Below are 14,206 nucleotides of genomic sequence, written 5' to 3'. Positions count from 1 at the left end.
CTCGCCAGCATTTGCTGTCACCTGAGTTTTTGATCTTAGCCATTCTCACTGGTGTGAGGTGAAATCTCAGGGTTGTTTTGATTTGCATTTCCCTTATGACTAACGATGTTGAACATTTCTTTAGGTGTTTCTCAGCCATTCGGCATTCCTCAGCTGTGAATTCTCTGTTTAGCTCTGAACCCCATTTTTTAATAGGGTTATTTGTCTCCCTGCTGTCTAACTTCTTCAGTTCTTTGTATATTTTGGATATAAGCCCTCTATCTGTTGTAGGATTGGTAAAGATCTTTTCCCAATCTGTTGGTTGCCATTTTGTCCTAACCACAATGTCCTTTGCCTTACAGAAGCTTTGTAGTTTTATGAGATCCCATTTGTGGATTCTTGATCTTAGAGCATAAGCCATTGGTGTTTTGTTCAGGAAATTTTTCCAGTGCCCATGTGTTCCAAATGCTTCCTAGTTTTCTTCTATTAGTTTGAGTGTATCTGGTTTGATGTGGAGGTCCTTGATCCACTTGGACTTAAGCTTTGTACAGGGTGATAAGCATGGATCGATCTGCATTCTTCTACATGTTGACCTCCAGTTGAACCAGCACCATTTGCTGAAAATGCTATTTTTTTCCATTGGATGGTTTTGGCTCCTTTGTCAAAAATCAAGTGCCCATAGGTGTGTGGGTTCATTTCTGGGTCTTCAATTCTGTTCCATTGGTCTATCTGTCTGTCTCTGTACCAATACCATGCAGTTTTTATCACTATTGCTCTGTAATACTGCTTGAGATCTGGGATAGTGATTCCCCCTGAAGTCCTTTTATTGTTGAGGATAGTTTTAGCTATCCTGGGTTTTTTGTTATTCCAGATGAATTTTCAAATTGTTCTGTCTAACTCTTTGAAGAATTGGATTGGTATTTTGATGGGGATTGCATTGAATCTGTAGATCGCTTTTGGTAGAATGGCCATTTTTACTATATTAATCCTGCCAATCCATGAGCATGGGAGATCTTTCCATCTTCTGAGATCTTCTTCCATTTCTTTCTTCAGAGTCTTGAAGTTCTTATTGTACAGATCTTTCCCTTGCTTGGTTAAAGTCACCCCGAGGTACTTTATATTATTTGGGTCTATTATGAAGGGTGTCATTTCCCTAATTTCTTTCTCGGCCTGTTTCTCTTTTGTGTAGAGGAAGGCTACTGATTTATTTGAGTTAATTTTATACCCAGCCACTTTGCTGAAGTTGTTTATCAGCTTTAGTAGTTCTCTGGTGGAATTTTTGGGATCACTTAAATATACTATCATATCATCTGCAAATAGTGATATTTTGACTTCTTCTTTTCCGATCTGTATCCCCTTGACCTCCTTTTGTTGTCTTATTGCTCTGGCTAGAACTTCAAGAACTATATTGAATAAGTAGGGAGAGAGTGGGCAGCCTTGTCTAGTCCCTGATTTTAGTGGGATTGCTTCAAGTTTCTCTCCATTTAGTTTAATGTTAGCAACTGGTTTGCTGTATATGGCTTTTACTATGTTTAGGTATGGGCCTTGAATTCCTATTCTTTCCAGGACTTTTATCATGAAGGGGTGTTGAATTTTGTCAAATGCTTTCTCAGCATCTAATGAAATGATCATGTGGTTTTGTTCTTTCAGTTTGTTTATATAATGGATCACGTTGATGGTTTTCCGTATATTGAACCATCCCTGCATGCCTGGGATGAAGCCTACTTGATCATGGTGGATGATTGTTTTGATGTGCTCTTGGATTCGGTTTGCCAGAATTTTATTGAGTATTTTTGCATCGATATTCATAAGGGAAATTGGTCTGAAGTTCTCTTTCTTTGTTGGGTCTTTGTGTGGTTTAGGTATAAGAGTAATTGTGGCTTCATAGAAGGAATTCGGTAGTGCTCCATCTGTTTCAATTTTGTGGAATAGTTTGGATAATATTGGTACGAGGTCTTCTATGAAGGTCTGATAGAATTCTGCACTAAACCCGTCTGGACCTGGGCTCTTTTTGGTTGGGAGACCTTTAATGACTTCTTCTATTTCCTTAGGAGTTATGGGGTTGTTTAACTGGTTTATCTGTTCCTGATTTAACTTCGGTACCTGGTATCTGTCTAGGAAATTGTCCATTTCCTGCAGATTGTCAAGTTTTGTTGAATATAGGCTTTTATAGTAAGATCTGATGATTTTTTGAATTTCCTCTGAATCTGTAGTTATGTCTCCCTTTTCATTTCTGATTTTGTTAATTTGGACACACTCTCTGTGTCCTCTCGTTAGTCTGGCCAAGGGTTTATCTATCTTGTTGATTTTCTCAAAGAACCAACTTTTGGTTCTGTTGATTCTTTCTATGGTCCTTTTTGTTTCTACTTGGTTGATTTCGGCTCTGAGTTTGATTATTTCCTGCCTTCTACTCCTCCTGGGTGTATTTGCTTCTTTTTGTTCTAGAGCTTTTAGGTGTGCTGTCAAGCTGCTGACATATGCTCTTTCCTGTTTCTTTCTGCAGGCACTCAGCGCTATGAGTTTTCCTCTTAGCACAGCTTTCATTGTGTCCCATAAGTTTGGGTATGTTGTATCTTCATTTTCATTAAATTCTAAAAAGTCTTTAATTTCTTTCTTTATTTCTTCCTTGACCAGGTTATCATTGAGTAGAGCATTGTTCAATTTCCACGTATATGTGGGCATTCTTCCCTTATTGTTATTGAAGACCAGTTTTAGGCGTGGTGGTCCGATAGCACGCATGGGATTATTTCTATCTTTCTGTACCTGTTGAGGCCCGTTTTTGACCAATTATATGGTCAATTTTGGAGAAAGTACCATGAGGAGCTGAGAAGAACGTATATCCTTTTGCTTTAGGGTAGAACGTTCTATAAATATCCGTTAAGTCCATTTGGCTCATGACTTCTCTTAGTCTGTCTACGTCTCTGTTTAATTTCTGTTTCCATGATCTGTCCATTGATGAGAGTAGGGTGTTGAAATCTCCCTCTATTATTGTGTGAGGTGCAATGTGTGTTTTGAGCTTTAGTAAGGTTTCTTTTACGTATGTAGGTGCCCTTGTATTTGGGGCATAGATATTTAGGATTGAGAGTTCATCTTGGTGGATTTTTCCTTTGATGAATATGAAGTGTCCTTCCTTATCTTTTTTGATGACTTTTAGTTGAAAATTGATTTTATCTGATATTAGAATGGCTACTCCAGCTTGCTTCTTCTGACCATTTGCTTGGAAAGTCGTTTTCCAGCCTTTCACTCTGAGGTAGTGTCTGTCTTTGTCTCTGAGGTGTGTTTCCTGTAGGCAGCAGAATGCAGGGTCCTCGTTGCGTATCCAGTTTGTTAATCTATGTCTTTTTATTGGGGAGTTGAGGCCATTGATGTTGAGAGATATTAAGGAATAGTGGTTATTGCTTCCGGTTGTATTCATATTTGGATGTGAGGTTATGTTTGTGTGCTTTTCTTCTCTTTGTTTTGTTGCCAAGACGATTAGTTTCTTGCTTCTTCTAGGGTATAGCTTGCCTCCTTATGTTGGGCTTTACCATTTATTATCCTTTGTAGTGCTGGATTTGTAGAAAGATATTGTGTAAATTTGGTTTTGTCATGGAATATCTTGGTTTCTCCATCTATGTTGATTGAGAGTTTTGCAGGATACAGTAACCTGGGCTGGCATTTGTGTTCTCTTAGGGTCTGTATGACATCAGTCCAGGATCTTCTGGCCTTCATAGTTTCTGGCGAAAAGTCTGGTGTGATTCTGATAGGTCTGCCTTTATATGTTACTTGACCTTTTTTCCTTACTGCTTTTAATATTCTTTCTTTATTTTGTCGTTTGGTGTTTTGACTATTATGTGACGGAGGTGTTTTTTCTGGTCCAATCTATTTGGAGTTCTGTAGGCTTTTGTATACCTATGGGTATCTCTTTTTTTTTAGGTTAGGGAAGTTTTCTTCTATGATTTTGTTGAAGATATTTACTGGTCCTTTGAGCTGGGAGTCTTCACTCTCTTCTATACCTATTATCCTTAGGTTTGATCTTCTCATTGAGTCCTGGATTTCCTGTATGTTTTGGACCAGTAGCTTTTTCGCTTTACATTATCTTTGACAGTTGAGTCAATGATTTCTATGGAATCTTCTGCTCCTGAGATTCTCTCTTCCATCTCTTGTATTCTGTTGGTGAAGCTTGTATCTACAGCTCCTTGTCTCTTCTTTTGGTTTTCTATACCCAGGTTGTTTCCATGTGTTCTTTCTTGATTGCTTCTATTTCCATTTTTAATTCCTTCAACTGTTTGATTGTGTTTTCCTGGAATTCTTTCAGGGATTTTGTGACTCCTCTCTATGGGCTTCTACTTGTTTATTTATGTTTTCCTGGAATTCTTTTAGGAATTTTTGAGATTCCTCTCTGTAGGCTTCTACTTGTTTATTTATGTTTTCCTGTGTTTCTCTAAGGGAGTTCTTCATGTCTTTCTTAAAGTCCTCCAACATCATGATCAAATATGATTTTGAAACTAGATCTTGCTTTTCTGGTGTGTTTGGATATTCCGTGTTTGCTTTGGTGGGAGAATTGGGCTCCGATGATGCCATGTAGTCTTGGTTTCGGTTGCTTGGGTTCCTGCGCTTGCCTCTCGCCATCAGATTATCTCTAGTGTTACTTTGTTCTGCTATTTCTGACAGTGGCTAGACTGTCTTATAAGCCTGTGTTTCAGGAGTGCTGTAGACCTGTTTTCCTGTTTTCTTTCAGCCAGTTATGGGGACAGAGTGTTCTGCTTTCGGGTGCGTAGTTTTTCTTCTCTACAGGTCTTCAGCTGTTCCTGTGAGCCTGTGTCTTGAGTTCACCAGGCAAGTCGTTTGTAGCAGAAAAGTTTGTCTTACCTGTGGTCCCCAGGCTCAGGTTTGCTCGCGGGGTGTTGCCTATGAGCTCTCCACGGCCTCAGCAGCCAGGAAGATCTGCGCCGCCCCTTCCGGGAGGTTCCGTGCACCAGGGTTCCAGATAGCTTTTGTTTTCCTCTGGGGTCAGTACTGTGTGCAGCGTGCAGTCTCTTCTGGTTTCCCAGGCGTGTCCGCCTCTCTGAAGGTTTAGCTCTCCCTCCCACGGGATTTGGGTGCAGAGAACTGTTTATCCGGTCGGTCCCTTCAGGTGCGGTGTCTCAGACGCGGTGGACCTGCTGCTCCTGGGCCCTCCTCTACGGGTACCCAGAGGCCGTATACAGTTTCCTCCTGGGCCAGGGATGTGGGCAGAGATGGGCGGCGTTGGTGGTCTCCTCCGCTCTGCTGCCTCAGGAGTGCCCGCCCGACCAGGCGGCCAGAACTCCCCTCCGGGGGGCCTGGGAGCAGAGAGCTGCTGAGGGCAGGGATCCTCTGCTGGTCCGGGCCAACTACTTCTATTAGATGTGTTTGCTTCTCTTTGCTCTAGAGCTTTCAGGTGTGCTGTTAAGTGGCTAGTATAACATCTCGCTAATTTCTTTATGAAGCCATTAAGTGCTATGAATTTTTCCTCTTGGTACTGCTTTCATTGTGAACCATAAATTTGGGTATGTTGTGTATTCATTTTTACTGAGTTTGAGGAGGTCTTTAATTTCTCCCTTATTTCTTTCTTGATCCAGTGGTCATTGAATATGGAGTTGTTCAGTTTCCAAAGGCTTGTAGGCTTTCTGTTGTTTCTATTGTTGAAGTTCAGCTTTCACTCATGGTGGTCTAATAAGATATAGGGGGTTATTTCAATTGTTTTATATCTTGAGACTTGCTTTCCAAGTTCATGGCCATTTTTGCAGGTTGCATGATATACTGAGAAGAATGTATATTCTTTTGTTTTGGGTGAAATGTTCTGTAGATATCTGTTAGGTTCATTTGATTCATAGGATTTGTTAGTTTCATTATTCCTTTGTTAATTTCAGTATGAATGACCTGTTCATTGTTGAGAGGGGGATGCTGAAGTCTCCCACAATTAATAAGTGTATAGGATTTGAAGTGTGATTTAAACTTTTTGTAGTATTTCATTTATGAATGTAGGTGCCCTTGCATTTAGGGCATATATTTTCAGAATTTAGATGCCATTTTGGTGGATCTTTCCTTTGGTGAAAAGATCCCATCCCTTTATTATTCTGAGGTAATGTTTATCTTCGTTGTTGAGATGTATTTCTTGTATGCAGCAGAGTGATGGATCCTGTTTTCAGATCTATTCTATTTACCTGAGACTTTTTTATTGGGGGTATTTAGTCCATTGATGTTGAGAGACATTAATGACAATTGATTGGCATATCCTGTTACTTTGATGTTGTTGTTGTTGGTAGTAGTAGTAGTAGTAGTAGTAGTAGTAGTAGTAGTAGTAGTAGTAGTGTGTGTGTGTGTGTGTGTGTGTGTGTGTGTGTCCTTCCCTTCTTTTAGTTTTGCTGGTGTGAAATTATTTATTTCCTATGTCTTCTTGGGTGTAGTTAAATTCTTTGGGTTAGAGTTTTCCCTCCAGTATCTTCTGTAAGGCTGGATTTATGTGTAGATATTGTTTAAATTTGGTTTTGTTATGAAATATCTTGGTTTCTCCCTCTATGGTGATTGAAAGTTTTACATGGTATAGTAGTCTGGGATGGCATATGTTGTGTCTCTTAGAGACTGCAAGACATCTGCCCAGGCCTTTTGGCTTTTAGAGTCCCTGCTGAGAAGATTTGTGTAATTCTGATAGGTCTCCCTTTATATGTTCCTTGACCTTTTTCCCTTGGAGTTTTAATATTCTTTCTTTGTTCTATACATTTAGAGTTTTGATTATTATGTGGCTGGAGGATTTTCATTTCTGGTCCAATATGTTTAGTGTTCTGCATGCTTCTTGTATATTTAAAGGCATCTTTTTCTTTAGGTTATGGAAATTTTCTACTATGATTTTGTTGAGAATATTTTCTGGATCTTTAAGCTGGGAATCGTGTCTTTCTTCTATTCTATTCTTAGGTTTGGTGTTTTCATAGTGCCCCAGATTTCCTGTGTTTTATGTCAGTAATTTTTTAGATTTAGTATTTTCTTTGACCTACGTATTCATTTTTTTCAATTGTACCTTTTATGCCTGAGATTTTCTCTTCATCTCTTTTATTTTGTGGTGATGTTGTGTCTGTAGTTCTTCTCTTACCTAGGATTTTTATCTCCAGGACTTTCTCAGATTGTGTTTTCTTTATTGTTTCTATTTTCATTTTCAGGTCTTGAACAGTTTTATTCATTTCCTTTACCTGTTTGATTGTATTTTCCTGAATTTCTTTAAGGGATTTATTCAATTCCTCTTGGAAGGCCTCTATCATCTTTATAAGATTGAATTTAAGGTCATTTTCTTTTGCTTCACCTGTGTTAGGATATTCAGGACTGGCTGAAGTAGGATAGCTTGGCTCTGGTGGTTCCAAATTGCCCTGTGTTGATTTTGTTTTTAACACCAGCTTTAGGCTTGGATTTTGATTTCGGGATTTGTATTTCTTGTATGGGTGTTTGGGGATAATTTTTCCCCCCTTGATTTCTGTTTCCTCTCTATCTACTGGCCTGAGTAGCCTAGGGTTCTGGTGACTAGCTAGTCTTCTGGTCCAGGAAGATGTCTCCTCTGGAGTTTTTGTGGCCTACAAAGTCTCTATGGATTTGGGTGCTAACCTTCCCTCTGGGGTCTCTAGTACCCATGTGGCCTGGGAACTTGTTGCCAGTGGGCCTCTAAAAAAGCAGTTCTTATGGACTGTGATATAGAGTACATGACATGTGTTTTATGGCTGTTGGTTGTGCTTTCAGGTGAGTTGGTCAGCAGGGGCTTTTGGGAAGCAGCTTGCTTACCTGGTGTCCCTAGTGCCAGACAGGCCTCTGGGAAAGCAGCCTGAGTTGTGGGGATTATTGTATAGTGGTTTATTGGAGCATCCTAAACAGATGCTGGGACTTGCCCATGGTGCTCTTGATGTACAAAGCCTGGAAATTTTGTCAGTTTTCCTTGAGCAAGGACACCAAGAAATTGACAGCCAGGTAGATGTTGTAGACCAGAGCATCATCAGTCATATTCATGTGGCTGACAGAAACTGAACCTTCTTCTTCTAGAACTTTACTGTAGATCTCATCTCATCAATTGTGGCCACCATGTTTTCATGGTATGTCAGCAGGGAGGGGAACTTGTCAGCCTTGTTTAGGCCTAGGCCAAGGATAAGTGGGATTTGCTTGATGAAAGACTTAGAGGCCAAAAAGGCATCATATTTCTTGGCTAGCTTTTTGACCACCTGCTTGTTCTTATTAACCTTCTTAAGCACCTTGAAGTTTATGTGAAGGATCCTATGACCTTGGCTTCAGCACAGTGCTTCTGGTTCCCCAGAATGCACACCCAGAACTTGGGGCGAGGGGTAGACTTAAGCCTGACAGTGCCTGAGAATTGTTTGTCCTTCTGAGGGTCATAGCTCTTCAGGCTGATCTGCAACTCCACCGTTTCCGGAAACTTTCAGCACTTGTGCTGGTTCCTGTGCAGGACTTCCTGCACCGCCTCAGAGAGTGTGTCCTTTGAGGCTTTGCTACTCACAGCTGTTCCTACCACAGAAACAGAAAAAGCTAAATCAGATTTCACAAGGGAAGGGGACAAAGTGGAGGGGGATGTGAGGGGGGCAGGGAAGAGCACCCTTTCAGAGGCAAAGGAGAGGGGAGGAGGTAGGGGTGAAGAACTCTGGAAGAGGCGAACAAGAAGGAGCAACATTTGGAATGTAAATAAATAAAATGATTTAAAATTAAGAAAAAATCATTTCAGTGCAACGAATCATATCCTGGAGGACAATATTATGTTCCATAAAAGTACAACTACTTCCATTTATAAATATAAGGGTTAGGTAATTAAGTGAAATGTTTTCACTGAACAACTTCAGGATTATGCAAAATATAGAATTACAAAATGAACTTCAATGTAACTTCAATGTTACCGAGGTTCCAAAATTAGCAGGGGATTTCCATTCAGATAGTCTCTGACCTTTCCTTCCTATACCATAGTACAGTTAAAATTTTAATAATACAGAGAGAAGAAAGAGGCATGCTGAGTTCCTGATGAAATCAAGCTTATCAGAAACCTGGCATACTCATCAGTGGAAACCCTACAGAAAAGGAAAGCATACTTAGATGAAATTGATGGCTTGAAACAAACGGATTATCAAGTAAGGAAGGTTAGTATAGCCACTGATGTTATCCTTCAAAAGAAAAGGGGAAAGAAAAGCTTACCTTAATAAGAATAACTAAACCAGTAAGACTAGCATTGCAGAATATACTAAAGGACTACTACACACAAAAAGGAATAAAGATATAAATTATCAGGAGATATTAGGAAATAATGAATCTCGCTACTAGGAAAGCTAAACAAATGAGAATTGGGAAAGAATCAATGTTAATTAAAATATATTTGTATTAATTATTTGACCATTTTATAAATGGATATAATGATTGAATTTACAGCTCTTCTTCCCATAACTTTTCCTAGATCTATCACTCACTCACATTCTTTCCCAACTTCATGACCCTTTTCTGTGTTTATAACCCAATGAATCCAATTTATGTGGCCATGTGTGCATGGAGCATGATCGCTTACCTCTGATGCGACAAAGGGGGAAATTAGCAAGTATCTTTCATTAATAACCCTAGTCACAAAATAATCCTGCATTTTCCAATAAAAATGTGAATTGGCATTTAGTCAATAAAATTTAAAAAATGGAGGCCAACTCTTTGCTGTTTACAAGAAGTCTATACTGTTTGGAGAGGGGAGTGGGAACAAAAAGGGCAATGGGGAAGTAAATATGCTCAAACTGCCTTATGCATGTGTATCTATTTATCCTCTAATCACTAGGAATATCTCCTTTCATTTTAAAATTACTACTTGCCTTTAGCTTTTTTTTCAATGTGTTCTTCAGCAAATTTCAGATACTTTGCTTTAAAAAATGCCATATACTTAAAGCTCCATATACTTATAGGCAGAAGGTACTTATTTCCTTGATATAGTGAAAAGCGTTCTCTTGTATGTGTGCTATAATTTGTTCAACCACTCTTCTTCCTGGATGTCTGCATTGTCTCCATTTTTTGCCACTATGTATGATGTCACAAGGAATAACCGCATACATTTGTCACTGTATTTTTTTGCTAGTATATTTTTTCCCCCTTTGTAAAGTAAGAAAAATAAACAGCATCTCTTGATTTGTTTGGAGCAGAGATGTATGTGATAAGGTATCTGATATGCTTGGTGTTATGTCTGGCATTTATTCATCTTGGCTGCAAGTAACTAATAATGCCAACATGAGACAATTTATTACACTGTACTATGAAAAGGCCACGGAGTGGTGTGTGTGTGTGTGTGTGTGTGTGTGTGTGTGTGTGTGTGTGTGTGTGGCACAAGACAAGCATAAGCGTGCTCATGTGTGCTGAATACAATAATTGAGGGTGAAAAAGGTTAGGCAAAGTGATATTTTACCTAAGGCTACTTAGAGTCCAAAAGAAGTTTTAGTTAAAGGGAGCTTTTCTGAAGATCAGATTATGACAAGGAAGAATGATTTTCAGTGCAATGAGTAGAACTTCCAGCAGAGAGGACATAGCCATGATGGTGACCTGATTCTGGATCCTGAAAGGATTGTTCTGTTATTCCAATGCTCAGTTTGGGGGAGTTGGTAAAGGATGTATGGCAAGGAGGGACATGAACATGATTTTAAAAAGAATAAACCACTTTTGCTATGGTTTCCTCTGGCGTGAAGGAAATTCAGGCAGGAAATATGAGAAACCAACTACGACTCTGACCAAGCATTGTAAACACCAGTTACATGCTATGCCGCCATCTTTATTTTATCAAAGAGGAAATAAGATTTAAAAAGTCACTTACATTGCCCAAACCATAAGTCAATGAAAGGAAGAGCCACTATATTAACCCAGTTAAAATTCTACTCCTTTGACAGTTTTACAGTTTCTCAGATTCAAATTAAATATCCAGCTGGTGGGAGGGGCAGCTTGAGGATGTCACCACACATGAATAACTTGACATGGCATTGGTGCAATTTGAGGTATATTACTCTCAAATGAGCCACAGGTACATAGATGAAACAGTAAAGACTGGAAGCCCATACCCACCTTTCCCTGCCATCCTCTCCTGAAGCAGGCCATGAGACTTATTGTGGAGTATCCTCCAAATACCTGAAAAACTCAGGGACATAAAGAACACAGAGATGCTGAAGAGAACCTTACCAAGTATGTCTCTTCAGGTCCCCGCAGTTTAGTTACTGTTAGGCCATCATACTCTGTGGTGGGCTTCTTCTTCATCAGACCTACCACAAGAAACTTGGTTGCTTTCCTCTCTCTTTAGGACCTTGTATGTGCAAAGGCACTAGTGTCACATAAAAATGTACACACAGTAAGTTTGCCTCTTGCTAATCTGTCTTTTGATCTAGGGCTCTTCCCCTAGACCCACTGTCTCAGTTATATGCTAGAGATACCAGAACTTTCTGGTAGCTTTTATAATAAGATTTTCTAAGATTAAAGCACTTGAAGAAGGGGAAGTCATAGTTTCCAGAGGGAAATGATGCAGACTTTAATTTGACATATTTTCCCCGTACATTTATTAATGACTTCCCGTTTTGTTTTGGTTGCATGACAAGATAAAAGTGGTTTGGCGTGTCTACATTCTGCTCATAATCTAATAGAGAGGACAGGAAATAGCATCAGAGTTGACAAAAGCTGGTGGTAACCCACCACTGCTAGAGAAAGCCTTGAGAGGCAGCTGAGAGTTGTAGAAAAGTCTATCTGCCCACCATCCATCATCCATCTAGCCAGCTAGCCTGTTTGTTCCATTTGTTTATTCTATGATAAAAGTCAGATTTCAATCAAATTTGTGGTATTCTTTAAACAAATAAGACAAGCATCTTTTTATTGGTTCTTTGTGAATTTCCCATCATGCACCCCAATCCCATTCACCTCTCCCTTCTCTTGTAATTACCCTCCACCCTTGCACCCTCTCACAACAGAGAAAAAAAATCTAGTTGTGGAATCGGTAGTGTGTCACGGTATTTCCCACAGAACACCCGTTTGTCCACTCTTTCTTGCTTGCAAATCTTCATTGTTCTGGTACCAGGCCTCTGGCTTTCGCTACACTATCACTACTGAATCCTCACTTGGATATCCTGTTGTTACCTTGTGTCATATAAATCCAGCATGATCTATAAGATCTGTCAGAACTATCCCTTCGTACACTCCAGCAGTTCATATGTGGGAAAGATGTTGGGTGGTCTAATTCAAAGCCCTGGGTCTGGGTTTGAGAGGTCCTTGAGCTGGTCAGCCTACTTGCTCTCCCAATCTCATATGCTTGGGGCCAGCTTGCCAGAACTGAAACCCTCACCATGCCACCATGGCCAGTTCTACCCTGTTGCCTAGGTAAGGTGCATGGCCTACTCTCTTCAAGTGTTGCAGGTTGTGAGGGACGTGACCAGCTCTCCTGCCTATCATAGGTGGCTAGAAATGAGGCAGAGGAAGAGGGCATCTACCTCTCATCTGAGCCACCACCCAGCAGACAATAGGCAGGGCCGGATCTTCTTATCTCACACCCTGGGTCTTGTTAACCTACAACCCTCACATTCAAGGCCAGCTCTACGAAGCTGTCTAGACAAGGTGCAGGGCCAGCTCTCCAGCTCTCATGACCCCAGAGCCAGCTCTCCCATGATGCACAGGTGAGGGGTGGGGCCAGTTTTTCACAGCTTGCAGACATCAAAACGACACCACGTGGCAGTCCAGATCAGGGAAGTCTTCCTGGCCTTTGAAAGAAACAGATCTCTGCTGCTTCAGGGCCATGGACCCAAACATGGCCCCTGATGGCAGCAAAGGTTAAGACCCCATTAAGGTGGCAAGTGGCATCACCAGTTACTCACTACCTTCAAGCCTCTAGTTCTGCCTCTCTTTGTTGTGCCCACATCCTTCTGTTTCGCTTCTCTTCCATTTCTCCACCACTTACTTGCTTTTCTTAGAGGTACTGGGGGGTCTCTGGGTGTCTGGGGTCGTTTCAGAAGTGGTCTGAAGGGTGCATTCATGCATTGTGGAGCCAATGAGGGCCATCTCAGGCACGATCTGTTCCCAAGACCTACATGGCACCAGGCTGGTGGTCATTTTAGTCTAGCTCCCTGTCCAGGCCCCATAGAGCTCAGGACCACTTCTCACCTGCCCCGCCCACCAGTGGCCCTTGCAAAAGTTGTCTGTGCTAAGCTTTCCTTCTCCCAGGGACCTGTGGTCCACGGTGGGATTCTTCTAATCTCTGGCTTGCCCCTGTCCTGAAAGCCTGTCTGGCTTGCCTGGCACCAGACTAGTAGTAGTCTCAGAAAAACTCCCCTTCCTGGGCTCGCTGGTGCTAGACTGGTAGGCTTCTCAGGCCCGCTTTTTTTCAGGGAATTTTAAGCTGCCGGTCATTCGGATGTTCGTAGATGAGGCTATTGAGGGTAGACCTAGCCTCTCTCCTCTCTGTCACCCCCTAATACACGTGTGACAGAGCAGCCACACCTGCAAGCCTCTCTGAATAGGATGTCCATGTTCTAAATAATTACTTTAAGAATCCTTAAAAATTCCTGTTGGAATCTTCAAGCTCAGTCAAATAATCAATATGCCCAGTTTGGTTGAAATTGTATATAAAGTCACACATTTTAAATTTGTTTACTATCCCAGTAAAATGGCACTTGATGGGTTCTGACACTTGTCTGTGCAATGAAAGCCTAAATCTGTCAGGATTTGCAGGTGCTCCCTGAGGTAGTGTGGCTACTGCTCTGATGTGCAGGTGCTCCCTGAGGTAATGGGGCTACTGGCTTCTGTTTACTGAAAGGACAAAACTGAGCCTCTGGCCAGAGAGCAAATCTGTCTGCCTTCCCCTTCTGCCCTGCCAAGAACTGGCTCTTCTCAAGTTGTGCCATAGATCACTTAATTTTGTATTTGAATTGAAGGACTAAATTATCTGTAAAGTCTCCTCAGTTCCTTACATTATTTGGATATAATATCATTTTTTCTGAAGGCCTTGTTAGGGGTGAAGACAGTGGGAGTATCTTCATTGAACCTCTATAGAAAACTTTACTGAATTAAAAAAACAAATGTAATGCTCTAATTTTAAAAGCCAGGTCATAGTGTCCTGATGCTAAATTTGGCTGAGGGCAGCCAATTTTTAAAAAGGGGAGAAAGACAATGGAGGATAAAGAGAAGGCAGGGGAAGGGGATGGTGATTATTTATTCCACAGCGAGAATAGTCAGGAACTTTAAGAACATCCCTCCAAAG

The 14,206-nt window shown here is 40.9% G+C and overlaps 1 non-coding gene and 1 pseudogene across 1 annotated transcript; both read right to left on the bottom strand.

Annotated features, from left to right (window-relative positions):
- Positions 1 to 7,815: 7,815 nt before the first annotated feature.
- On the bottom strand, positions 7,816 to 13,059 carry LOC116913901 (annotated as a pseudogene).
- Positions 13,060 to 13,336: 277 nt separating this feature from the next.
- Positions 13,337 to 13,467, bottom strand: LOC116914144. The gene has a single exon (XR_004389701.1). It is a non-coding gene; the product is annotated as a small nucleolar RNA SNORA17 (small nucleolar RNA).
- Between the last annotated feature and the right edge of the window lie 739 nt (positions 13,468 to 14,206).

Source organism: Rattus rattus, chromosome 12 (assembly GCF_011064425.1).
Source record: "Rattus rattus isolate New Zealand chromosome 12, Rrattus_CSIRO_v1, whole genome shotgun sequence".
Taxonomy (NCBI): Eukaryota; Metazoa; Chordata; class Mammalia; order Rodentia; family Muridae; genus Rattus; species Rattus rattus.
The sequence above is the reverse complement of the archived record's forward strand: the minus strand, read 5'-3'. Positions and strand labels throughout refer to the sequence as shown.